Below are 27,924 nucleotides of genomic sequence, written 5' to 3' on the forward strand. Positions count from 1 at the left end.
GGAACTGGGACGTGGGACAGCAGTCCCTCTGTATATGTTGGGGGGATTAGATGTGAAACACCGGTATAGTTAATGGGAACCGAGAAGTCCTGGATGACCACACTGAGCCATGGAGTTATTGAGCTCAGCAGACGTCTGGAGACCTCTACACAAAATGTATGTGGTCGTCCTGGGAGACTCCATTCAAAGATCCAACAATAAGAGTCTTGTGAAAATACTGCAAAATGATTACTTTCGGACTGAGAAGCAGCTGAAAGGGAAGGGTGACATGTCATTTGCAAAGGACACGTTGGGAGATCTCTGGTTGAAATCCCCAATGCCATAATTTAACGCCAAGTGTGTCATTACAAAACTGACCACCAACTTGTACGGTTCTATTTCCTGACCTGTGTTTTTTCAGAGTACATAGAGAGCGTGCTGGCCAACTTCAAACATGGACTTTAGCCCGACGTTGTCATCATCACCTTGTGTATATAGGATGATAGCAGGTATCATGATGAGCAATCAGTCACTGCAAATGTACAAAACCAACATGGACCACCTGTTTATTCGGCTCACCAAGGTGCTGAGCCCCAAATGTCTGTTAATATGCAACACGTCCATGTCTGTTAGATTCAAAGCTGGTGAAGTGCTAGAGTACCCAATTCCTAATGTGCGCTGAGACATCATAGAAGGGAATTTCTACAGCACCACACTCGCATATTTGCACCAATTGGATGTGATTGACTTGCACTTCCACTTACGCTTCAAGCTGCACTCCAGGGTTAAAGATGCCAACCACTCGAATCAGCTGGCTCATCGGAAGTATACGTGCATCCTGATGGCTGATATTGATTTGGCCTGGGGCATGCAGCAGAAACAGCAGGAAGAGGAGGCGGTGGGCTATGAGACGCAGCATGGACAGCATTGGTAACTGGCATCTAGAGTTGGGTACTGGGCAGGCGGCAGAAGTACCAGCATGAGGAGGAGGCAGTGGGCTCTTGGACGGAGCAAGGAGGGCATTAGAAGTTTAGGCCATCACCTATATGGACAGTGTCGAAACTGTAGCTACTGGAGACATGAATGAATGAATGAGATTCCAATCTGTCCCTACCGAGATTGGAATCTCGTTGATCCATTGATGTCTCCAATAGCTACAGCTTTGACACTGTCCATATGGGTGATGGCCTCAACCTCTAATGCCGTCCTTGCTCCTTCTCAGGGCCCACCGCCTCCTCCTCATGCTGTAACTGATGCCGCCTGCCCAGTTCCCAACTCTGGATGCCAGTTACAAATGGGGTCCCCACTCCATCTCAGTGCCCACCGCCTCCTCCTACTGCTGCTGCTGCTGCCACCTATCACTTGTAATGTATAACAGAGCTGTGTATACCAGAGCCCCTCATGTCCCTCTCTACCTCTACTCGGAGACCGTGTAAAATCCGGCATGTTACCTTGGCCGCCACATAAAATGGCCTTGCCAACAACAGCAAAAAGACTTCCTTACTTTTTTTTTACTTGTAAAGTGTTGTGCAGAGCTGGGGGAGTCTTGACATGTCTTTTTAAATGTATTTATAGGCTGTAGAAGCTCCCCACCGACCCGAATAACAACCCGAATTTTTCCCACATTGACTTTAATGGAGTTCAAATTCAATGTTCGATCACCCAAAGGCAGGGTAAAAAAAATACAGATATTTAATTTTGATACCACTTGCAATCTATCAAAATAAATATAAAAATTTCTGTATTTCTGTAAAAATTTAAAAAGATGGTTAATTCTGATACAACTTGCAATCTATCAAAATGAACTGAAAAATTTCTGTATTTCTGTGAAAAAATACAGAATTTTCATTCTGATACCACTTGCTATCTATCAAAATAAATCTAAAAGTTTCTGTATTTCTGTAAAAATAATACAGATAATTAATTCTGATACCACTTGCTATCTATCCAAAAGGATAAAAAATGTATGGATTTCTCTACTAAAAATATAAATATTTCATTCTGAATCACAGCTCCATTACAAGTGATATAGGCCTCCAAGTAGGCAGAGGGCCCTGATGGGGATGCTCGTTAAAAAAAAAAAATTAGCCAGTTACACAGCTAAATTGCAAGTTATTGACCTCAGAGACAGAGTAGAGGTAGAGTGCCACTAGGGTGAGGAGTAGAAGCAGATGCCGAAGGCTGTGAACGCTCTCTTCCCATCAAGGTGTCAGCAGGCCGTGCAGCAGTGGACGACTAATCAGTACACTCTGCAGAGGGGGTGTTGAAGTCATTGCCGATCCAAGCTTTATTAATTTAATTTAATTTATTATTTTAATAACGTCAATGGGTCCACATTTTCTGCGGAAAGCCGAATCCCATTGTCACTCACCAAGCTCCAAGCTGCACTGAACGCTCTTTCAGATAACACACTTGTGGCTGGGCAGGCAAAGATCTGAATGGCATGTTCTGCCAGCTCCGTCCACTGCTCAAGCTTGGATACCCACTAGCCCAGTGAGTCCTGGCTTTGCAGGTTGCAGATGTCCCATGCAGAGCTCAGGTATTCCTGCACCATGACTGACTACCGCTGCTCAGTGTAATTGGCAATTGCTGCACGAGTGGCAGCTTGCATCTACTGAAAAAAAGCCTGCATAGTTTGGTTTAGATGACCTCTGCCACCCATGCCGACCTCTACCGCTGCCTAAAGCAGTTGTTTGGCTCTCATGGCTGGTGGAACTGCCATAGGGATCCCTGCTGCTGCTGGCAGTCGGAAAGGCTGAGCACAAGTCCCTTACAAGCACTTCTTGGTAGTGCTTCATTTTAGGTCCCATGTATTGGGGCAAGATCAGTTGTTGTATCCCAGGCTTGTAACGTTGATCCAGTAACGTAGCAATCCAATAGTCGTCAGTCTTAGTTTTATGTGTTCAATGTGTGTATCTTTGGCTTTGCACTCTTGCATGAAGCCTGTCATGTGGTTTAAACTACCCACAGCTGAGGTAATTCTGTACCCAGACTCCTGTGGGTCGAACAGCAGCGCAGGGTCGTTGTCCTCCTTCTCCTCCTCTGCCTGGTCTTGCCATCCACGGAACATGGCGCCTTGTGTTTGGGTGGATGGATGCTCAAGTACCCTCAATATCCTCCTCTGTCCCTTCCTCCCCTTCTGCCATGCCTGCAATGTCCACCTCATCCTCTTCCACCTCCTCTTCCTGGATTTGTGGTGCACTAAGTCTAGTAGGCACGCATGTCCGAGATGATATTTGAAACGTCTCTTGATGCAGCGTCCGCTGTGTGTCATGTCCGAGATCCACCATCATCTGTTCCAGAAGACATATGATGGGGATGGTGTCACTGACACAGGCCTGATCTCTGTTGATCATCCTGGTGGCCTCTTCAAAAGGTGACAACACAGTGCACAAGTCCTACATTTGCAGCCACTTCGCAGGGCTGACGAAAGGTAGTGTAGGTATACGTCTCAAATGAACAGACTCTGCCACGTAATCCACCACAGCTTTCTGTTGATCAGCCAACCGCTGCAGCATGTAAAAGGTGGAATTCCAACGTGTGGCCACATCACAAATTAACCAGTGAACTGGCAGGTTCAGATTTCGCTGTAAATCCACCAATCTAGCACTGTGTACGACCGGCAGAAATGCGCTGACAACTTTCTTACCTTCAGCAACAGCGGCTGGAGGCCTGGGTAATTCCTAAGGAAGCGCTGTACTATCAGGATCATGACGTGAGCCAGGCAAGGTACGTGTGTGACTTTCCCACAATGCAGGGCTGCCAGCAGATTGTCCCCGTTGTCACACACGACCTTGCCTGGCTTAAGTCTATTGGGAGTTAGCCATTTCTCCTCCTGCTCCCGCAAGGCACTTAGCATGGCTGCGCCCGAGTGGCAGAGGGAACACAGGCTTCGCAACCTCAGGACTGCTTGGGAACGTAGAAATTGTGCACCAAAATAGAAAACTGCAGGATCTTGCTGGCGCTGAACAGATGCTGCCGAATGAGAGGTGCTGGGTCTCCACTGCAAAGTGTCCCTGGAAGAATAGTTTAGGGCACAAGAGTCAAAGGAGGAGGTGGAAGTGGAGGTTGAGGAGGAAATTGCATGGCGATGTGCTGTGGGCGGAGGTAGGTATGCAGGCCTTGCTGCAGCTGCATCTTCCCCGGTTGCCACCAAAGTTACCCAATAAGCTGTATAGGAAATGTATCTTCCCAGTCCATGCTTGCTCGACCAACCTATGCAAAGCAGGAACACATTTTTGTGCAAAATACTGTCGCTTAGGCATAATGTACTGTGGGTTCCTAAAGAGAAATGCGTAACGGAACACATTGGAGTCTACCAGCCGGTAAGAGAGGAGCTCTGATGCTATCAGCTGTGCAATTGCCGCATTGATTAGCTTTGTTTTTAAGTAATTTGGGACATATTTCCTCTTGAGCTCCAGCATCTGGGGGATGGAAGGTTGGATGCTGCTAATGCTAACCACAGAAAGATTGGACGGTGGGGTAGAAGTTGTGGGGGATGGCAATGATGCCTGGTCTTGACCGCTAGCGGTGGGACAAAAAGCAGCTGATCTGCGTTGGAGCTCCTGCTCACCGCTGGTGGAGCCTGAAAAAGGTAATGCTTTGTTACATGCCCCACTGAAATTGATGGCAGCAGCACGGGTAACTTTGGTGGCAGAAGGAGGAAAGGCAGTGGAGGAAGATCGAGCAGTTTGAGCTTGCTTCTTGGTCGGAGGTGGTCGCACAGAGCTCTGTGCTTTCAGCAGTTGTTCCCGCCAGGTTACCGGATGCTGGCCTTTTAAATGAGTGCTCATGCAACTTGTTCCAAGTTTGTTTGTGTTTTTGCCTCGTTTCAAGTGTTGAGCACACAGTTTGCAGATGACCATAGTGTTATCATCACTATGGACAAAAAATGCCCACACGGGCGAACATCCAACTGGGCCGAAAGGTGCTCTGGAGCTGGTGCTCGTGGTGGCGGTCCGCGGTTGTTGAGACATAGCTGTGGTGGCAGGCAGCTTCCAACTATGGAAGACTATGACTTGCCTCACTGGTACGTGAAGAATGCAGAGTGTGGGAAGCTTTTACCCTCTTCCGCCCTCTCCTCCTTTGAGGGCACTCTACAACCTCCTCCTCCTTTTCTTCCTGCCTATTATGATCTCCTTGCTCGCCCCAAGTCGGATCAAGGACATCATCATCATCATCAGAAGAGACAGTTTCCCTGTATGTGCCGAAAAGAACCAGCGGCCTCTTAGAGCCAGTTTGAATTGGCTGGTCTGGCTCAGAGTGTTCTGGCGAAAAGTAAGTGGGGGGAAAGCCTGTGAACTGACTCTCTTCATCAGATGGGTGAAACAACTGAGCATCTTAAAGGAATGCTTGTAGCTCCGCTTCTCCAACACCTCAGTGAGACTCCTCTACATACTGCTATACACGAGACTTAACTGATGAAGAACTAGGAGAAACAGGTGTATCATGGACTGTTTGGGAAACCTGTAAGGCCTGTGCCTGGGACTGGGATGAAGAGCGGGCACAATCACTTGACCCAGGCTGGGTCATGTACTCCACTACGTCTTGTTCATGGTGTGGCAATAATGGACGCCCACCACCAACAGCAGCGCTTCTTGTTCTTGGGTCTGCAGCTAAAAACAAACTCATACTGCTTTGCTTGCCAAACCTGTCCTTTCCTCTTTGGCCAGAGATTGTGGACATTTTTTTTTTGTGGCTTGACACCCTGAACAAAACACTTTCTAGCTAATATGCTATATGTATGAATTTTGGCTGCTAAAACAAAGTTGGAATCTAAAACAAAGTTGAATTTTGGCAGCTAAAATCAAACTCATACTGGTTTGCTTGCCACCCCTGCCAAAGCTGCCCTTTCCTCTTTGGCCAGAGATTGTGGACATTTTTTTTTGTGGCTTGACACCCTGCACAAAACATTTTCTAGCTAATATGCTATATGTATGAATAAATTTGTACAGTAAGTGGATTTTTTTATTGGTTTGGGGGGGGGGGGGGGGTGCATGTATGTAACACACTGACTGACTATTTATCTATCTATCTATCTATCTATCTATCTATCTATCTATCTATCTATCTATCTATCTATGTATCTATCTATCTATCTATCTATCTATCTATCTATCTATCTATCTATCTATCTATCTATCTATGTATCTATCTATCTATCTATGTATCTATCTATCTATCTATCCCTCTATGTATCTATGTATCTATCTATCTATCTATGTATCTATCTATCTATGTATCTGTCTATGCATCTATCTATCTAGCTAACAGTGAAACACTCTATCTATCTGAGTACAGTAGATTTCAGGACTGCACCAATACAGTACAATCCAACAATCTATCTGACTAATAGTGTGAGTGTGACACGGTCTAACAAAATACAGCACTTTTTTTCACTTTGACAAAGCAAGCCAAGCAGCACAGAAAGGTTTTGATGCTAGCAAATCTCTGTCAGGAGTGGTAAATGCAGGCACACCCTGGCCTTATATAGGCCAATGGCTGCCTGTGTGGCATGCAGTGACAGACAGCCAATTGGCTGCCTGCCACAACAAACATGGAGGGGAGCATCCCTGGTGTTATTGGAGGGCCCTAGACATCATGGGGGAGGTCCCTAGGCATTGTGCAAGGGTCGAATTCGGGACTTCCACCCGAATTCGAACTGTCATATGAACATTAGGATGACCCGAATTCGAAGAACAACACTAGTTATAAACATGATTAGAGAAACGTGCACAATGTCAAACAAGATATACGATGAAGGTTCATCTTACTAGGAGGAAGCCCAGTATCATCTCGATGCGAAGTGACATCCTCAACATCCACATCACCCCAAGCACAAAGGGCAGGAGGGGACTGCTGCGTCTCAGGGCGTTCTATTGTAAAAAAATTCAAATACACACATTGTTAAGGCAAGTCAAAAGAAGGTGAAAATACACTAAAGAGGTCATTTTACAAAAATGATCTCATTTTTCACCCTAAATATAAAGTAAAAACACAATGCTATTTTGTTCTCAATGCTAATGACTAAACTGTTGCAATTCCACAAAAATGCAAAAAATCAATTCACATTGGTAATTAGGTAATGTAAAAGGATTGAACTTACATGGTTGCCAAGCATTTGAGTCATCCTGGTAGTCCACCCCTACCACTGTTTCTGGCCCAATGAATGGCAACGCCAAACTTTCATACTCCTTGAGACGCTGCACAAGATGTTCATGATAGGTCCCACTCCTTCCGGCCTCTGTGCCCAGGAGCCTTGTGGCGTGTCTGAAGATGTCACACGTTTTTGACACTGGGTAATCGGCCGTTGTGTACTGCCCACTGCATTTACACTCCTGGCAGTTTCTGCCCAGAGTCCCTGCCTTACAGCATGGGAAGTCTGGGAGTGCAAGCCCCCACAGAGTCATGGGAAATGTTGTATGTAGGACTCCATGAGGGCTGCATTTTGCTCAGGAGTGAAGCTGGTTGCCTTGGAAGCAGAATCCCTAGTCTGTCTTAAACTGGCTGAGGTGCCAGGTTGAGGGGCAAGGGGCCTAGATGTTACTTGGCCTGCTTCACAGAGCAACCTACCTGGCCTGAGGGAGCTGCCTGTTGGTCAATGGACTGAAGACCCTGGGGTGGTGGTGGTGGTGGGGCTGCCAGCAGCAGCAGCTGTGAGGGTGGTGGTGGTGGTGGCCATTCTCCTTGGCTCCATGTAACTAAAAGTAACAAAATAAACGTGTTATGGGACAACACACCAAAAACATTTTTTGGAGGAATAAAGTCAATGGTGTATTCTTACTTGTTGTTTTTCTTGTAACAGCCTTCTGGTTCGTTCTTTGTGTGTTCCTTTCTTTGTTTTTAAATGTGCAAATTTATAGGGATACAGTAGGTGCGCACGTTTCATGCGCCGTTTCATGCGCAATTAAATGTGCGCTGGGGCAAGGATTTTGGTTGCTGGAGCCCTATTTGGAAGTGGACTTGCTCTTTGCCACTGCTGTTGTGACATTAAATACAACACTGCTTGTCATTGCAGAGGAACAGCAGCAACAACAGCAACCACGGGAGCAAGCTTGTGCTTTGCGACTGCTCCGGGAGCCACGCATCTTTTTAGAGCGTAGCCGCCTTGAAACTTTACGTGACCTGGATGTCAAAAGGCATTTCCGCCTGTCTCGCCAGGTCATCCATGACCTGTTCAGCTTGTTGGAAGATAAAATTGCTCCAAAAACAAAGAGAAGCCAGGCAGTGCCAGGAATGACCAGGATCTTGGCCACTCTGTATATTTTAGGAAGGGGTTCCTCTCAAACCTCCTCGGCCTTAATTTGTGGACTAAGCCAGCCTACAGTTTCCAGGGTTTTTACGAAGGTCATCAATGCCATTGTGGACCTTGTCCCACTATGTTTTCACTTCCCTCAAACAGCTCAGGAGTGGAGGAAGGTAAAGGTGGATTTCTTCAGGCGAGCGGGGTTTCCTAATGTTTTGGGAGCCATCGATGGTACCCATGTAGCCATTCAGGCCCCTAAATTGCAGGAAATCTCGTTTCCCAACCGGAAGCGATATCATTCACTGAATGTACAAATAGTCTGTGATGCCAAAAGGAAAATCATGAGTGCACGCACAGGATCATGCCATGATGCCTATATCCTGCCTCAGACACCCCTCTACCAGAAATTAATCTCTGGAGAAATGCCTGAGGGCTGGTTAATAGGTAATGTAGAATGCTGTTACTGTAATACAACTAACAGTAGTCAAATCCTAAAGACACCTATTATGTTGCTATGTCCCTTTGCATTGTCAGAATGCCAGGCTATGACCTATATTGTATATATGTCATATGTTGTGCTAACATCTAGTTTAGCAAATAGTTTATAAATATTGTACAATATTGGGAGTATGGGGGAAGAACTAACTCCCAGATATTCCTAGAAGCCCTAGTATAATTACTATTTTCACAGCTTACAGTACTTCAGTACCAAGAACTATCAAGTAATATATTTGTCTTTTTACAGCTGACAAAGGATATGACAGCTGTGCGTCACCCCTGGTCTGAAGCGGAGCATAATTACAACAGGGCTCTGCAAAAAACCTGGGGGGTCGTGGAGCAAACCATCGAGCTGCTAAAAGCACAGTTTCTGTGCTTGGCGCAGCCCAGTGGTGAGCTCCTATACGCATCATGGCACGCTGCATCCTGCATAACCTGTGCCTGCACCATGGTGATACCTGGGACATTCCAGAGGTACATCAACATCCTGCCTATAGCTCCCAATGCAGAGCAGAGGGGTGTTGAGTCAGAGATGAACTTATTGCTAATGTCTTTGCGCGTGAGTATTTACATATGTTTACAATGCATGCATTACAAATTTCAGCACATCATGTTTGGGTTACAAACCAACCTAGGAGTTGAAGTCATAGCAAGCACACTTTAATTGTTTGGGAAATGAAATAGCAGACATATTTGTGTAAGAGCTGGACCTTTATAAAGCATGATAAACCATGCTGCTTAACACATCCTAATAATTTAATCTATTTCTTTCCAGGGCGATAACATCCCTCTGCTGTGCTGCCAAGCCTCTGGAATGTCACATCACAGACTACCATACATTCGTGGATGATATTGCTTCAAGTTAAAGGAGAAATATACCTTTATGTTCCTCTACTCCCAAGCTAATGTGAGGAAGTGACTATATAGTGGGCCAAGGTCTAAAATGGCATTGAAACCTTCATAAACACCCAGGAAACTGTAGACTGGCTCAGTGCACAAATTAAGGCCAACGTGGTTTGAAAGGACACCCTTCCTAAAATATATAGAGTCCAGGAGCCTCGTCATTCTTGGCACAGCCTAGCTTCTCTTGTTTTTTGCTGCAATTTTACCTTCTAGAAAGAAAGGGACAGGCATAAACGCCTTTTGACATTCTGGTCATTGGTTTGAGGAGCAAAAAAAAATGAGTTTGTTGGCACAAAGCAATAAAATATGTTTGGCACCAAGTTAAATTGTCCTTGGCATTTTTCTATACAAAATGAATAATTCAATTAGAATCATGTACACATAAATAAAGCATACTATCTGGTATGTAAGAGTGCTTGACCCTGCTTGTGAGCTTGGCAAATATTGTGGTTTCATGTTGTGCTTGGCAACCTGGAACTCCTTCCATCACCATCAGCTGTGTTAGAATGAGTATGCAACTCAGCTAGACAACTAATTGACAACCAGTTTGGACAGCAAGTGGAAGCGTGTTTGTATAAAATACGGCTAAGATCAGGCAGCACAGCACAGCAGAGTAATAAATATGTACATAATACATTCAAAAAACAATATGTGACTTTGAAAATGGGACAAAGGCAAACAGGGGGTTCAAGTAGTAGTTTGGAGTGGAAACCATGCAGACATTTGTCATGAATATTAGTTTAAAAACAAATGACAAAACATTGCAGAAGTTTTGCAAAACAACAGAAACTGTCATTAGAAACCAAGCACAAAAACATTGCAGCAAAAGATGAAACTAACAATAATGAGGATTACAAAGTCACATCAATGCATAACATCCAATCAAACTTACTTGATGACACCCCCCACAAACCAGTCCAGTTAAATTATATAAATGAAAACGCATATGTATTTATATGCATTTAAATGTATTTTGACATACATACAAAAGTGAAATCACTAAATGTTTTTTTAAACCACCTTTGACAATAATCCTTTTTTCAATTATTTGATTTCTATCGAGCCAAACTACAATGACATTTTAATTAGATCACAAATGCTTGGTGACAATTTTTTACAATTCATACTATTGTGAGATGACATATTATGAAGTGCTTACTAGTATATACACAGCTTGATCTAAATTAGTTTGCAGTGTTGCAAAGCAAACCAAAAAGTATGAAAACAGTGAAACAAATGTAACAATAAATTAAATAATTTTGTTAATGAGTACAATGTACCTAAAAAATTAGCACTTACCCAAAAGAAGATGAAGCATTAAAGATTCTAATTGACCTGTAATGAACTGTAGATGCGCACAGAACAGAGAGCAAGTGTGTGCTAATTAATTGCAATGATGTCACTATTGACAGCTTAACAGATCCTCCTTAATCGCGCAGCTGAAAACCAATCGCTTTAATTAGCAGATTCTTTGCTCACTTATGCCCTAGCAGTGTTTGCTTTTTAGATAACTGATAATAAGCATGTTTCTAAATAAAAGAAGCTAACAATTATAGGTGGAGATCCACAGCCTGCCCAGATATATTCCACATATACATGTAATATATAGTATAAATCCCCAAATAGCATCCCTATTTTAAAGTACATGCATGATCCCCCTATGTTTACCAATGTACAGAACTGATATAAAAATATGTTACTATTATTAAATTTTACTGTGTTTTGAAAATAAAAAAATTAAATAAAAACAAAAAAATGTGAGATATCCTTCACATATCTACCTAGCTATGTGGTCATTTACATTCTCTATGGGTATACTGTATTACATGATCTATTGATATGCTGACACTTACAAACCCCCTTTTGGTACTATTTGCATTGGAGCCCCAGTAGTATGCATGTAGATTTAGATAAGTTATGCATGGTACGAGTACATGCTTTTATTTCATAACATTTTACTTTTTTGCAAATAATTATACTTTCTACAATTCATTTTAAACAAATATTCAGGTAGTCCTCGGGGACTGTATTTAACCCAGGGACGTTTGTATCAACATGTTATCATAACATATTATTTGTCTCAACATATTGTTTGTCTCAACATATTATTAGGCAGCATGGTGTCAGTTACTGTATAAAATCCTCACTGTGAGTTAATCACAAACAAAGCAAAAAAGAAAAAACTTTACGGAGCCTAAAAATTAATTATCTTCTGGAGCAAGCTGTGCTTTGATATGCAAACAGAAGCAACTGTCTTGGTCATTAAAGAGATACAAGAGGCTGCAGAACCAGCTCAGTCCTTAGGATCACTCACAACCTCAGCTGTGTTTAGCAAAAGATTTCTTCTGCAAGTCATGCAAACCACTTCCCTCCAAGCCTCCCTCCTGCACAGGAGGGAGCAGAGAAGCCACGTTTGTATGTAGGAGCTGTTCATATGTCGGATGTCCTTAAATTGGGGACTACCTGTCATTTTAAAAAAAAGCTTTAGCTTTACTTTAAGTAATTCTTTCCATGTCAGTTCTTTAAAAGAGTTAATTAGATACACTTTCTCCACAAGTATTTTCTCCATAAATGTCACTGATGAAAAGGTACAAGCAGCTTCATGGACCAATCACAGAGAAGAGAAAAAAGGCCTACTGCCACCAATTAAAAACATTTTTTTAACTACATGATAGTTCATTATGCTAATTTGAACAGCCCAGGAATGTTCATTAATCTTCACAATATCACCTTTTAATGCAGAATTCCTGTCTTCTGCCATCATAAATAATTCATTAATATCAAAACGAACCCATGACCAGGTAATAACAAATGTCAAATGACACATTAGGAAGATTTATAATAAACTGAAAGGGCTTTTTACAAAGAGGTCTAATTCACTTATTGTGGTCAGTGTAACAAATTGAATTTTTAGTAGTACTCTGCAATTGGCATTTTCACCTTACTTAATAGGAATTAATGAAATGAAGACAAATTAGCTACACTTAATAGTTGTTTAATTTATGTTCTGCTTTACCTAGCGTTACAAGTTTCAATATTGTATTTTAAAAACATCCTATATCATAAATAACAGTCATCAAATATTTCCATAATCTATTTTCAAAATATTCGGAAATACAATAAAATACATAATTTAAAAAACAGTTTAGACATAGCACCACTTCTGCAGTCAGTTGCAAAATATATTACAGACAATCAAAAGAATGCAGAAAATCTTGATCCATGTCTTGGAAAGCAGCTCAGTAAAGATAGTACCCATTTCGTTTAAAAGTCATCAGTCCAGTTTCTGGACTCTAAACCTTTGTCAGTAGAAACCGGCTATATAGACTAACAACTAATAAACTAATATAACACTAAATAACTTTTTGGGAGGTTCCGGGGGCAGGGCCATTGATGATGGCCGCGCTTTAACACACCTCCCATCCATCGGCAGCGGGGAGGCTTGATTTTGCATCCAGCTGCACCAGTGTGTGCAGGCGGGATCCCTCGGCGGAGCACAGGACTGTCATTTTGAGCCCAGACTCAGTGCTCTTAAGGCAACTGTGAGTAAGCGGCAGCCATATTGGCTGCGTGGCCTGAGCACTTGAATATTCCTATTCATACATACTACTCCACAGTGGCTGTTGCTTACATCCCTGCTCACCATTCTTATAACCCACTGGGGCATGTTCACCCCCCTTTGCCTTTTTATGTGAGCTGCTGTCTGAATATTATTCTGCCTATATTGAAGAACTACAAGTCTCATAAAGGAGCCAGCTGGAACAGGCTTATCAGACTCTGCCACTGTACCTAACTGAGAGATACTGCTTGAACATTTGTCTGTTTTGTGTTGAGGAACTACAAATCCCACAGTGAAGATGGCTGGATTAAACTTATCACTGTTGAAAGACTGGTTTCATTTTTCTAATCACTCCTTTTGGTGTGCCTGTGGTCTTGCTAATTGTTATAGAGTGCCTTATTTTTTATACAAGTTTAAGTCCACCCTGAACACTTTTGGGTTTCCCTTACTTGCGGAGTGGAGCTATACTTTTTCACAGTGGGCCAACCACTGATGTCTGTTAGTTGACCGGGTGTGGTTGAATTTCAATAACCCATTTGCTGCCTGCTGCTTTGACAACGGTGACACTTTTACTTTTTTTCAGTCCCCCTGGGGGATGTATAAATATATTACCTGCTTTACCCCTGGTTTATTGGGAAGGCAAAACATGGCTGCCAACTCATCGGCACGATCCCAAGGAGGACTAGACCCACCTTTAACACCCACAGATATGTCTCAACTTGAGGACGTACCTTCTGGATCACAGGCACCTGTCCCATATACAGCACAGGAAGATTATAACCTAATACTTCCCTACTTTGATAAAAAGTTTAACTCTCTGCAAACCACAATAGATGCAACCTAACAACAGACATCCATCAACACTTCCCGTGTATCTGAACAAGAACAAAGAATGAGTATTCTTAGAGGATCAGGTTCTACAACAGCAACCTACTATCACCATCCAATCCACCCAACTGGCTTCACCTAATGAAAAGTATGAGGATCTTGAGAAGCAGAACCGGCGCTCTAACTTTCGGTTCCTGGGAATCCCAGAGATTTGTAAATATCCAGATCTATTGAAATTTAATACTGTTGATTTAATGCATGCTCCTCATCTGGACGGGTACACCGTATTGGCCCAGGGGATCCCATCTCTAATGTCAAACCACGTGCGGTGATAGCTAAATTTTTTCATTATCTGGACAAAGAACGCATCTTATCGGCCTACAAGAAGGCAGGCCCCTTACAAGTCAACGGTTACAAGATACTTATTTTTCAGAACTTTTCTGCTGCAGTCACTCAACAACGGCAAGCTTTTTCCCCCGCCTGCAAGTTCCTCATTGAACAGAAAATTTGTTTTGCTTTACTATACTCGGCAATACCCAAAGTCTCAATCAACGGTTATCCCTACTATTAGATGATTCAGAATCTGCTCTATCTTGTTTGCAAGAAGCCTTAACATCGCACAACACAGATGAGTCTCCTAGGCTGTAGCTGGGATTGATCTCCTGTATCCTTGAGCAACACAATTGAGACTGTCTACTATTTTTTTGCTGATTATGGTCTTCATAAGATAGAAATGTGTATTTCCAATGGTTTTTATTTGCTGATGTTGGTAATCTCTAAGAAACAAGGTTGTAAATATCACTATTTACCACACTCAGCAAACAGGTTTGCAACTGGTTAAAAATGGTTCAAGCTTGATGCCTTCCCTCATACAGGGAATGAAAGTTTTTTACTAGAATTTTTATATAGGTAAAAAAGTAAAGTTTACAGTATATTCTGTTTGGCCTTTTAATGGTCAATCCTTCCATTCTAAAATGTGTATATATTCTACTGCGATTCAGATGCTAAAATGGTTTATTGTGACTCGAAACTGGAATGGTAATGTTTGTCTTTTTTTTGTGAGAAGGGTGGCCTGAGACAATCCTTCTTGTTGTTGGATATTGTCTTGGATATTCTACTTAGTGCAAGTTCTCAATATCTTTATAACACATGATGGCTACCATGACTACTGCATGTGATCGCCCAGTGGCTGTCCAGAGAGAACTCACTATTATCACCTGGAATGTGGGGGGTCTCAACCATCATATTAAGGGGCGCAAGGTGACCTCACACTTGCGTTCCCTCATCCTGATATTCCTATGCCACAGGAAACTCACCTCAAGAGTGGGGATATATTACGTCTCCCTGGATTTTGGGTGGGTGAAGGGGTTGTGTCCTACTCGAAAAAAAAGAGAGGAGTGGCTATAATTTTTAAGCAATCCCTGACTTATCAGCTGCTTGATGTGCAAACAGACCTGAATTCACATTATTTGTTAGTAAAAGTTATGATTCAAGGTACCACTTATTCAGACCTTAATATTTATGCGCCCAACCGTCCTAATGCGCTTTTTTTACTTCAACTTAGGGAATAACTACTATCCGGGGACTACCCAAATTTAATCATTGGAGGGGATTTTAATTTGGCCCCTAGATCCATGTATGGATAGATCTAAATCACACGGAATGCCCCGTTCCAAGGCATTGAGTGACTTCATAGAATCATTATCTCTCCTAGACCCCTGGAGGACACATAACCCTACTCAAAAACAATATTCTTGTTGGTCCAAGGCCTATAAAATGTTCTGCCGTATTGATTTTTTTCTGACCCTGGATATAATTTTTCACAAAATTTCTGACATTGTGTATCATCCAATCTTCATATCTGACCATGTACCAGTATCCATGAAAGTAGAATTAATACATCGGCTCTTTCATACCCCTAGACGGTGCTTTCCTAACTATTTGCCACTGCCCCTGAATTTCAATCATTTTTAGTCACATCTTGGACTAATTTCCAGGATGATAATATTCAACATTAGGATGACCCGGTGCTTCTATGGGAAACAGGCAAAGAGGTTATGAGAGGCATGATCTGTTACATAATCAGACAAAAATCCGAGAACAAAAAATGTAAATCATTATATGATAATGTTGCGGCCGTTCACAGAGCACATGTGCAAAACCCCACTGGCATAACCATGCAGGCCTGGTTACAGGCAGCAATGGTGTTAGATAACCACCTGACTAGCAAATGCTAAAACTGAATCGCATTATTACAAATAGAATGCTTTTTATTACAAATATTTGTATCACAACACTTCTTTTCACTGCTCAACATATTTACATATTTTTTTTTTGTATATTCATGTGTTTTTGCTTAATGTACATATATATCTGTATTAAAAAGTTGTATACAATTGTTTGTTTACTGTTTAAACTTTATCAATAAAAATATATTTAAAGAAATGTTTTGTATATATATTAATTCATTGAATGTATTTTAAGTGCTGTAAATACTATTTAGAGCAGGTATTATATGGGTTATTAATATCAAGCAAAAAATGACAGAAGTAGAACATAGTGATCACCATGACTTGTTATACTGGAGTTAGGGTTAGTAATGGTCATCACAGTAATTTCATCAGCCATGTGCCAACTAATACTGCTGTTTAATGGTGGCTGATGGGTGTGCATTATTGCACGCTTTGGGAGCTTTATAGTAGTTAAAATTAATGGTTGTTCAGGAATAATTGTGTCTTAGTGCTGCTAAGCATTTAAAGATAACCCCCAAGCATTTAAATATAACTGTAAAATAGTAATGACAATACTAATATAGGCAAAAATCTATAGAATACACTCTATTGAGATTGTATTGATAAATATGTACATATGTGCTCACTATAAAACTGTCACAAAGAAAATTTAAACTGTAAGGTGCTAACTATCCCCTACTCTTTCTTTATTCTATTAGAGGGAATTTAATTTATTTTTTAGCACAAAAGTGAATGGAAGAGGAAATCCCCCTTAGATTGTCCCCAGAACAAATGTCCCCAGTTAAAGATTTACCATTACCATTTGTTCTGGGGACAAATACAAAATGTTTTTACTTATCATTTCTTTCTACCTAACTGGGACACCACCATAACAGTAAACAAAACAACTTTAGGCTATGCATATGTCTAAAATATTATTTTTTAAAAAATTAAATAAAATATCAATATCCCAAGGTCCAGAGATAAAGGCACATATTTATAAACAAATAATGTGTAAAATGGTACTTGAAATAAAGTTTTTTTTTTGGATGCACAGAGAATGCCTTTTGAGGTCTACATTGTATAACAGCACATTATACAGATTATACACTTTTACTTAAACATTCTTCAGTGTGAAAGGAAGTATACAGTCTAATCCAGTGTTTCTCTACCAGGGCTCCTCTAGAGGCCATTTTTCTAACGTCAGTTTAACTGACACCAATATTTTTTTGGCAGGGGTGACCTTCTTCCCACTGACCAACAACAATGTACTGTGATTATAATAATTATAGCAGGGGTTCTCGGAGGACCTAAAAGTTATTTAAGGGGGTCTTCCATGTCAAAAAGGTTGAGAAACACTGGTCTAATCATTTGCTAATGCAACAAATATCAAAAGTGAAGATATCTCTACCTAATGCAAGCAGATTCAGTGAGCATAATGATTTTTTCAATTGCATTGCTTTACTTTTTATTGAAATATTTATCTGCGCAGAGTTGCATGAATTCTTTGTTTAAACTTCAGCATCGTACCTTTTATTCTCATCCTGAATAACCAAAGCCAGCTTAACTCAAAAGATTAAAACCTAAGGTTTGCCATTGTCCAAACTAATTTGAAATACTGCATAAACTTGAATATATTTTTAGCAAAACTGTGTGGGGTAAGTAATTGCATTTTTAAAGCAGTTATGGGTTTTATGTACTCTATGAACACCAAAAAACATTATGACAGATATATACAGTCTTGTTAAAAATATACCACATGGAAATGGGCAACCTTTTCAATATATTTATTCTCTTTGCTTTTAAAGACAGTGATTTTATTACTGTCTTAAGACCTTAGGAAAGAAGTCTGTGGGTGTTTATGGGTCTGACAAGTGAGTAAAAATTATTTAAAATCAGTCATTCTACTGTAAGGAAAATATTTTACAAGTATCAAGATTTCAATCTTCTGCTAATTTTTAGAAGACTGGTTGCTCCATCAAGTTTAGCCCAAGAGCTGTTCAAGTCTCCAAGGAACACATTACTGTCCGATCTCTTTGATTAATATCGATGTAAAACTCCTGTCTAAAATGATGTTGTAAAGACTGGCTATGTTCCGACGTATATGTAATTTTTTACAGGGAGGCACTCCTCTGTCACAAATATATGGAAAGCAGTATAAGTGTATTCCACATTACATGGGCAATGTAGAAGCTGTAGCTATTGGAGACATGAATGGATGAACGAGATTCCCACTGTCCTTATACTGGCGGTGGGCCCTGAGACGGAGTGTGGATGGCATTGTTACTCCTCCTGCTTCATGTGGTTTCGCTATATAGTAGGTAGGGATATATTGGGACATATTGGGTGGCATCTTTACCCCTGGAGCGCAGGTCGAAGCAGAAGTGGAAATGCATGTCATTCACATCAAATCTGCCAGAGTGGCGCTGTAGAAAATCCCTTCTATGATGTCCCAACGCACATTAGGAATTGGGTACTCTAGCACTTCACCATCTTTGAATCCAACAGGCATGGCCATGTTCGATATCACCAGACATTTAGGGCTCAGCACCACGATGAGCCGAATAAACAGGTGGTCCAGGTTGGTTTTGTACATTTCAGTGATTGGTCATGATACCTGATAACATCCCAGGTACACAAGTTGATGATGACAACATCGGGCCCTATCCCTGTTCGAAGTAGGCCAGCACGCTCTGTACTCCAAATAAACACGGGTCAGGAAATAGAACCGTACAAGGTGGTGGTCAGTTCCGTACTGACGAACTTTGTGGTAAGTTATGCCATTGTGCATTTCACCCAGAGATCCCCCAATGTGTCGTTTGCAATTGACATCTCACCCTTCCTTTGAGCTGGTTCTCCCAGGATGCCCACATACTTGTTGTAGAGAAGTCTCCGGCCGTCTGCAGAGCTGAATAACTTCATGGCTCAATGTGGTCATCCTGGACCTCTCGGTTCCCGTTACACATACTAGTGTCTCCCATCTCATCCCACCGACATATACAGAGGGTCTGTTGTCCCACTTCTCAGTTCCGGGGTAACATACATAGAAATTCAGTCCGATAAAGCGTTGTACCAATGGATGAAGCAGAAGACCTGGCCTTCTACGTTCAATCACAAATTTAGGATTACACACTTGCATTACACACTTCAGGGTGTCATTAAGGATGCACTACACCCAGCTCTAGATGCCAGATTACTAATGACATCTACACTCCATATTAGGGCCTACTATCTACTGAAACCACATGAAAGAGAACGGGCTTGGCAGAATTAGCGGGGAAAGAAGACCCTGAGTCTAGCCTGAGTCTAGTCTGGCATCTAGAGCTAGTCTGGCATCTAGGAGGCGGTGGGCCCTGAAATGGAGCAAGGACGAATTAGTGGTTAAGGCCATCACCTATATGGACAGTTTAGAAGCTGTAGCTATTGGAGACATTGCTGTGTAGGGGACTGCCTTTTCCTGTATGCTAGCTGTAACTGTAAAATGCTGCATGGACAGAATTGGTAACTTGTATCTACAGCTGGGTACTGGGCAGGCAGCAGCAGTACCAGCATGAGGAAGAGGCGGTAGGCCCTGAGATGGAGCATGGACGACATTAGTAACAGACGGTGGGCCCTGGGACGGAATGTGGATGATATTGGTAACTGGCATCGAGAGTTGAGTACCGGCCAGCCAGCAGCAGTAACAGCAGGAGGGGGAGGCGGTGGGCTCTGAGATGAAGTGTGGATGGCTTTAGTAACTGACATCTAGAGTTGGCTACTGGGCAGGCAGCAGCAGTAACAGCATGAGGAGGAAGTGTTAGGCCCAGAGATGGAGTGTGGACGCCATTATTAACGGGCATCTAGATTTGGGTACTAGGCAGGCAGCAGCAGTAACAGCAGGAGGAGGAGGCGGTGGGCTCAGAGACGAAGTGTGGACGACATTAGTAACTGGCATCTAGATTTGGGTACTGGCCAGGAGGCAGGAGGCAGCAGTAACAGCAGAAGGAGGAGGGAGTGGGCTCTGGGAAGAAATGTGAATGGCATTGGTAACCAGCATCTAGAGCTGGGTACTGGGCAGGCAGCAGCAGTAACAGCATGAGTAGCAGGCGGTGGGCCCTGTACCAGAGTGTGGACAACATTAGAAACTGGCATCTAGATTTGAAAAAATGAGCAGGCAGCAGCAGTACCAGCAGGAGGAGGAGGTGGTGGGCTCTGAGAGGAAGGGTGAACGGCATTAGCAACTGGCATCTAAAATTGGGTACTTGGCAGGCAGCACCAGTAACAGCATGAGGAGGAGGCGTTCGGCTCTAAGATGGTGTGTGGACGACATTGTAAAATGCGGCATGAACAGCATTAACCGGCATCTAGAGCTGGGTACTGGCAGGCAGCAGTAGTAACAGCAGGAGGAGGAGACGGTGGGCTCTGAGATGGAGTGTTTATGACATTAGTAACTGGCAAATAGAGTTGGGCACTGAGCAGGCAGCAGCAGTAACAGCATGAGGAGGAGGCGGTGGGCTCTGAGACGAAGTGTGGACGGCATTAGTCACTGGTAGTGTTGGTCGAATAGGTCACTATTTGATTCGACCGCTATTCGGCCGAATAATGCAAAATTATTCGGGTCATCGAATGTCGAATTGGAATCCCATTAAAGTCAATGGGAGAAAAATTCGGGTTGTTATTCGGGTCGGTGGAGAGCTTCTACAGCCTATAAATACATTAAAAGACATGTCAAGACTCTCCCATCTCTAGTAAAAATAAAATAAGGAAGTCTTTTTTCTGTTGCTGGCACGGCCATTTTATGAGGGAACATACCGGATTTTACTTGGTATCCAAGTACAGTCAGAGAGGGACATGAGGGGATTCCTCTGGTCCAAAAAATATCCACCAGGTTTCACGGCTCCGTTACAAGCCATACACAGGCTTCAGAGTACAGGCAGAGCAGCAGGAGGAGAAGGCGGTAGGCACTGAGACAGAGCGGGCACCGCTTTGGTAACTGGCATCCAGAGTTGGGAACTGTGCAGGCGACATCAGTTACAGCATGAGGAGGAGGCGTTGGGCCCTGAGAAGGAGCAAGGACGGCATTAGAGGTTGAGGCCATCACCCATATGGACAGTGTCGAAGCTGTAGCTATCGGAGACATGAATGGATCAACAAGATCCCAATCCGTACCAACTATGTAGTGAAACCACATGAAAGGGAATGGGCTTGACGGAATCAGCGGGGAAAGAAAACCCTGTTGAGCCTGAGTCTAGTCTGGCATCTAGAGCTGGGTACTGGGCAGTGGGCAGGCGGCAGCAGTAATAGCATGAGGAGGAAGCGGCAGGCCATGAGACATAGTGTGTATGGCTGTGTTACTCCTCCTTCTCTTACTGCTGCATTTCAACAGAAGGCCATCACCATTATGGACAATGTAGAGCCAGTAGCTAATGGAGACATGAATGGTTGAGCGAGATTCCAATCCGTACCTACTAAGTAGCGAAAGGGAACGGGCTTGGCAGAATCACTGGGGCAAAAAGACCCTATTGAGCTTGAGTCTAGTCTAGCATCTAGAGCTGGGTACTGGGCAGTGGGCAGGTGGCAAAACGCTTTTTGTGTGGAAATATGGACAGAATGCAGTATACACTGCGTCTGTGTCTGTCTCTCAGTACAAGTGTGATACTGTGCACGCAGTCAGCGAGGGGACCCTGCCTCTGGCTGCGTCTATGTAACACACTGACTGACTATCTATCGATCTAGCTTTCTATCCTTCTAGCTTCTAACCTTCTAGCTTCTAACTTTCTATCTATCTATCTATCTAGCTATAGATTTCAGGACTGCACAAATACAGTACAATCCAACAGTCTATCTGACTAATAGTGTGAATGTGGCACAGTCTAACAAAGTAAAGCACTTTTTTTCACTTGACAAAGAAAGCAAGCCAAGCAGCACAGCGAGGTTGTGTTGCTATCAGCAAAATCTCTGTCAGGAGTGGGAAATGCAGGCACGCCTTGGCCTTATATAGGCCAACGGCTGCCTGTGTGGCATGCAGTGACAAACAGCCAATCGGCTGTCTGCCACAACAAAGATGGAGGGGGCATCCCTGCTGTAATTGGAGGGCATGGGGGAGTTGCCCACCCTGCCCAGTTGTTTCAGTGCATTCTGGGAAATCCGAATTCGGGTTTGTCGAATGCAGCAAAATTCTGGTCGGGTCGACCCGAATTCGAACAGCCATATTCGGGTCGAACATAAGGACAACCCGAATTCGAACAACAACACTAGTCACTGGCATCTAGAGTTGGGTCCCGGGCAGGCAGCAGCAGTAATAGCATCAGGAGGAGGCGTAAGGCCCAGAGACGGAATGTGGACACCATTAATAACTGGTATCTTGATTTGGGTACTGGGCAGGTGGCAGCAGTAACAGCAGGGAAAGGAGGTGGTGGGCCCTGAGAAGGAGCAAGGACGGCATTAGAGGTTGAGGCCATCACCTCTATGGACATTGTAGAAGCTGTAGCTATTGGAGACATGAATGGATGAAGAAGATTCACACTGTCCATACTATCTAGTGAAACCACATAAAAGGGAATGGCCTTGGCGGAATCAGCGAAAAAATACAGAAATTTTTGCTGGATTTTTGGATATATAGCAAGTACTCTCACAGCTAAATATCTGTTTTTTTTCATCAGAATTAAAAATCTGTATTCTTTGGAGAGAAATACCAAAATTGTTTGTGGGTTTTAGGATAGATACCAAGTGCTATCATAATTAAATATCTGTATTTTTATCAATAAATACAGATTTTTTTCTGGCTTTTGTGATAGATTGCAAGAGGTATCATAAGGCCCTCACAAAAGCCAGAAAAAGTTTTGTATTTATCGATAAAAAATACAGATATTTAATTCTGATAGCACTTGCTATCTATCAAAAAAGGCAGAAAAATGTATGTATTTCTCTAAAAAGCAGATCTTTAATTCTAATACTTCTTCCAATCTATCACAAAAGCCAGAAAAATTTCTGTATTTCTCTAAAAAAATGCAGATATTTCATCCTGATCCCACTTGCTATCTTGCAAAAAAGGCAGAAAAATGTCTGTATTCATCTCCAAAAAAATACAGATCTTTATTTCTGATACCTCTTCCAATCTATCACAAAAGCCAGAAAAATTTCTGTAGTTATTTAAAAAATACAGATATTTAATTCGGATACAACTTGCTATCCATCAAAAAAGCCATAAAAATGTCTGTATTTATTTACAAAAAACACACATTTTTATTGATAATACCTCTAACAATCTATAGCAAAAACCTGAAAAATTTCTGTATTTATCTATAAAAAATACAGATATTTAATTCCGATCCCATTTCCAATCTATGATAAAAAAAACAGAAACATTTCTGTATTTCTCTAAAAATATATACAGATACAGATATTTCATTCTGATACAACTTTCTATCCATCAAAAAAGCCAGAAAAATTTACTTCTTACATTCTATCACAAAAGCCAGAAAAAAAATCTGTATTTATCCATAAAAATAAAAGATATTTCATTCTGATCCCACTTGCTATCTATCAGAAAAGGCAGAAAATGTATGTATTTCTCTCCAAAAATACAGATCTTTAATTATGATACCTCTTCCAGTCTATCACAAAAGCCAGAAAAATTTCCAAAAAAATACACATCTTTTACTTCTTATACTTCTTCCATTCCATCACAAAAAGCTGTCAAAAAAAATGTCTGTATTTCTCTAACAAATATACAGATATTTCATTTTGATACCACTTGCTATCTATCAAAAAAGCCATAAAAATGTCTGTATTTCTCTACAAAAAAATTCACATATTTAATTATGATACCTCTTAAAATATATCACAAAAGCCAGACAAATTTCTGTATTTATCTATAAAATTACAGATATTTCATTCTGATCCCACTTGCTATCTATCAAAAAAGGCAGAAACTGTATGTATTTCTCTCAAAAAAATACAGATCTTTAATTCTGATACCTCTTCCAATCTATCACAAAAGCCAAAAAATGTCTGTATTTCTCTAAAAAAAATACAGATATTTCATTCTGATACCACGTGCTATTTTTCAAAAAAGCCTCAAAAATGTCTGCATTTCTCTACAAAAAATACAGATATTTAACTATAATACTTTCTGCAATCTATCAGAAAAGCCAGAAAAATGTCTATATTTATCTATAAAAAATACAGATATTTCATCCTGATCCCACTTGCTATCTTGCAAAAAAGGCAGAAAAATGTCTGTATTCGTCTCCAAAAAAATACAGATCTTTATTTCTGATACCTCTTCCAATCTATCACAAAAGCCAGAAAAATTTCTGTAGTTATTTAAAAATCTCACTTGCTATCAAAAAAGGCATACAAATTTTTGTATTTCTCTCAAAAAATACAGATTTTTAATTCTGATACCTCTTCCAATCTATCACAAAAGCCAGCAAAAAGTCTGTATTTATCTAAAAAATTACAGAAATTTCAATCTGATACCACTTGCTATCTACCCATATGGACAGAAATATTTCTGTAATTCTCTACAAAAAATACACATATTTATTTATGAATCACAGCTCCGTTACAAGTGATATTGGCCTCAAAGTAGATAGAGGCAGAGGGCCCTGAGGGAGGTGCTCTATGAAAAAATTAGGCAGTTACCCAGTTCCATTGCAAGTTTTAGGCCGCAGAGACAGAGTAGAGGTAAAAGGCCATGAGGGGGAGGAGTAGAAGAAGATGCAAAAGCTTTGAAATTGCTCTACCCATCAAGGTGTCAGCAGGCCGTGCAGCAGTTGCCGACTAATCAGTTTACTCTGCAGAGGGGGTGTTGAAGTCATTGCCGATACAAACCCTATTCATTTTACTAAAAGTGATTCGGCTGACATTTTCTGAGGAGAGGCAAATGCGCTTGTCACTAACTACGCCAACAGCTGCACTGAATGCTCTTTCTTGTACCTTACAAGCACTTCTTGATAGTGCTGCATTTTAGGTCCCCTGTATTGGGGCAAGATGAGTTGTTGTATCTCAAGCTTGTAACATGGATCAGGTGTTGTAGCAATCCAATAGTTGTTAGTCTTTGTTTTTATGTGTTGTATGTGCAGATGTTTGGCTTTGGACTCCTGCATGAAGGCTGTCATCTGGCTCAAAGTTCCCACAGCTGAGGTAATTCTGGACCCACACTTCTGTGGGTCGAACAGCAGCACAGGGTCATCCTCCTCCTCCTCCGCCTGGACTTGCCATCCACGGAACATGCCGCCTTGTGTTTGGGTGGATGGATGCCATGTACCCTCAATATCCTCCTCTGCCCCTACCTCCCCTTCTCCGATGCCTGCAATGTCCTCCTCTTCCACCTCCACCTCTTCCTGGATTTGCAGTGCACTAGGCCTAGTAGGCACGCATATCCGTGATGATGTTTGAAATGTCATCTCTTGCTGCAGCGTCTGCTCTGTGTCTAAGATCCACCAACATCTGTTCCAGCAGGCTTATGATGGGGATTAGTGTTGTTGTTCGAAATCGGGTCGTCCTAATGTTCGACCCGAAAATGAACGTACGAATTCAGGTGAACTCGACCCGAATTTTGCTGCATTCGATTACGCGAATTCGGCCATCCCACAATGAACTCAAACAACTGGGGACCTCCCCCATGATGCACAGTGCCCTCCAATTACAGCAGGGATGCCCCCTCCGTCCTTGTTGTGGCAGACAGCCGATTGGCCAAGGCGTGCCTGCATTTACCACTCATGACAGAGATTTGCTGATAGCATCACAACCTTTCTGTGCTGCTTGGCTTGCTTTCTTTGTTAAGTGAAAAAAAAGTGCTTTACTTTGTTAGACTGTGTCACACTCACACTATTAGTCAGATAGATTGTTGGATTGTACTGTATTTGTGCTGAAATCTACTGTACTCAGATAGGTAGGGTGTTTCACTGTTTGCTAGATAGATAGATACATTGATAGATAGAAAGATAGAAAGCTAAAAAGCTAGAAAGCTAGAAGGCTAGAAAGCTAGAAAGCTAGAAGGCTAGAAAGCTAGAAGGCTAGAAAGCTAGAAAGCTAGAAGGCTAGAGGGCTAGAAAGCTGGGAAGGCTAGAAGGCTAGAAAGCTAGAAAGCTAGAAAGCTGGAAGGCTAGAAAGCTAGAAGGCTAGAAAGCTAGATAGATAGATAGATAGTCAGTCAGTGTGTTTCATACACGCGGCCAGAGGCAGGGGCCCCTCGCTGACTGTGTGCACAGTATCACACTTGTACTGAGAGACAGACACACAGACGCAGTGTATAGCAAGTGCTGCATACAACACAGCACACTTGCATTTTGTGTGTAAACCCTCCCCCCATCAAATTGACCTATAAATATATCATATACATATATACACATACATATATATATATATATATGTATGTGTATATATGTATATGATATATTGTATATATGTATATGATATATTGTATATATGTATTCCTCTTCATCCCAGTCCCGGACACAGGCCTTACAGGTGTCCCAAACAGTCCATGATACACCTGTTCCTCCTAGTTCCTCATCAGCGGCTGGAAAGTCACGTGTACGGCAGTATGTAGAGGAGTCCCACCGAGGGGTTGGAAAGGGGGAGCTACAATCATTCATTGAAGATGCTCGGTTGTTTCAGTCATCTGACGAAGAGAGTCAGTTCACAGGCTTTCCCCCCAGTTACTTTTTGCCAGAACACTCAGCCAGACCAGCCAATTCAAACTGGCTCCAAAAGGCCGCAGCTTCCTTTCGGCACATATAGGGAAACTGTCTCATCTGATTATGATGATGATGATGTCCTTGATCCGACAGGGGGTGAACAAGGAGATCATCATTGGCAGGAAGAAGAAGAGGAGGAGGATTAGGAGGAGGAAGAAGAAGAAGAAGAGGAGGAGGAGGTTGCAGAGCGCTCTCAAAGGGGGAGAGGGAGGGTAAAAGCTGCCCACACTCTGCATACTTTAATTACCAGCGAGGCAAGTCATTGACGTAAATCCTCGGAAGCTGTCCCCACAGTTAATCCTCAACAACCGCGGACCGCCACCACAAGCACCAGCTCGAGAGCACCTTTTGGCCCAGTTAAATGTTCACCAGTGTGGGCATTTTTCAATGTCCATAGTGATGATAACACTATGGTCATCTGTAAACTGTGTGCTCAATACTTGAAACGAGGTAAAAACCCAAACAAACTTGGAACAAGTGGCATGAGCACCCATTTAAAAAGCCACCACCCAGTAACCTGGCGTGAACACCTGGTCAAAGAACAGAGCTCTGTGCGACCAACTCCGCCCAAGAAGCAAGCTCCAACTGCTCGATCCTCCTCCGCTGCCTTTCCTCCTTCTGCCACTACAGTTCCCTGTGCTGCTGCCAGCAATTTGAGTGTGGCATGTAGCCGATCATTACCTTTTTCAGGCTCCACCAGCAGTGAGCAGGAGCTCCAACGCAGATCGGCTGCTGTTTGTGGCGTTGCTAGCAGTCAGGACCAGCCATCATTGCCATCCCCCACAACTTCTACCCCATCGTCCAATGTTTCTGTGGTTAGCATTAGCAGCATCCAATCTTCCATTCCCCAGATGCTGGAGCGCAAGAGGAAATATGGCCCAAATGACCCCAAAACAAAGCTGATCAATGCGGCAATTGCACAGCTGATTGCGTTAGAGCTCCTCCCTTACCGGCTGGTGGACTCCAATGCGTTCCGTTACGCATTCCTCTGCG

This window comes from Pyxicephalus adspersus, chromosome Z, assembly GCF_032062135.1.
Source record: "Pyxicephalus adspersus chromosome Z, UCB_Pads_2.0, whole genome shotgun sequence".
NCBI lineage: Eukaryota > Metazoa > Chordata > Amphibia > Anura > Pyxicephalidae > Pyxicephalus > Pyxicephalus adspersus.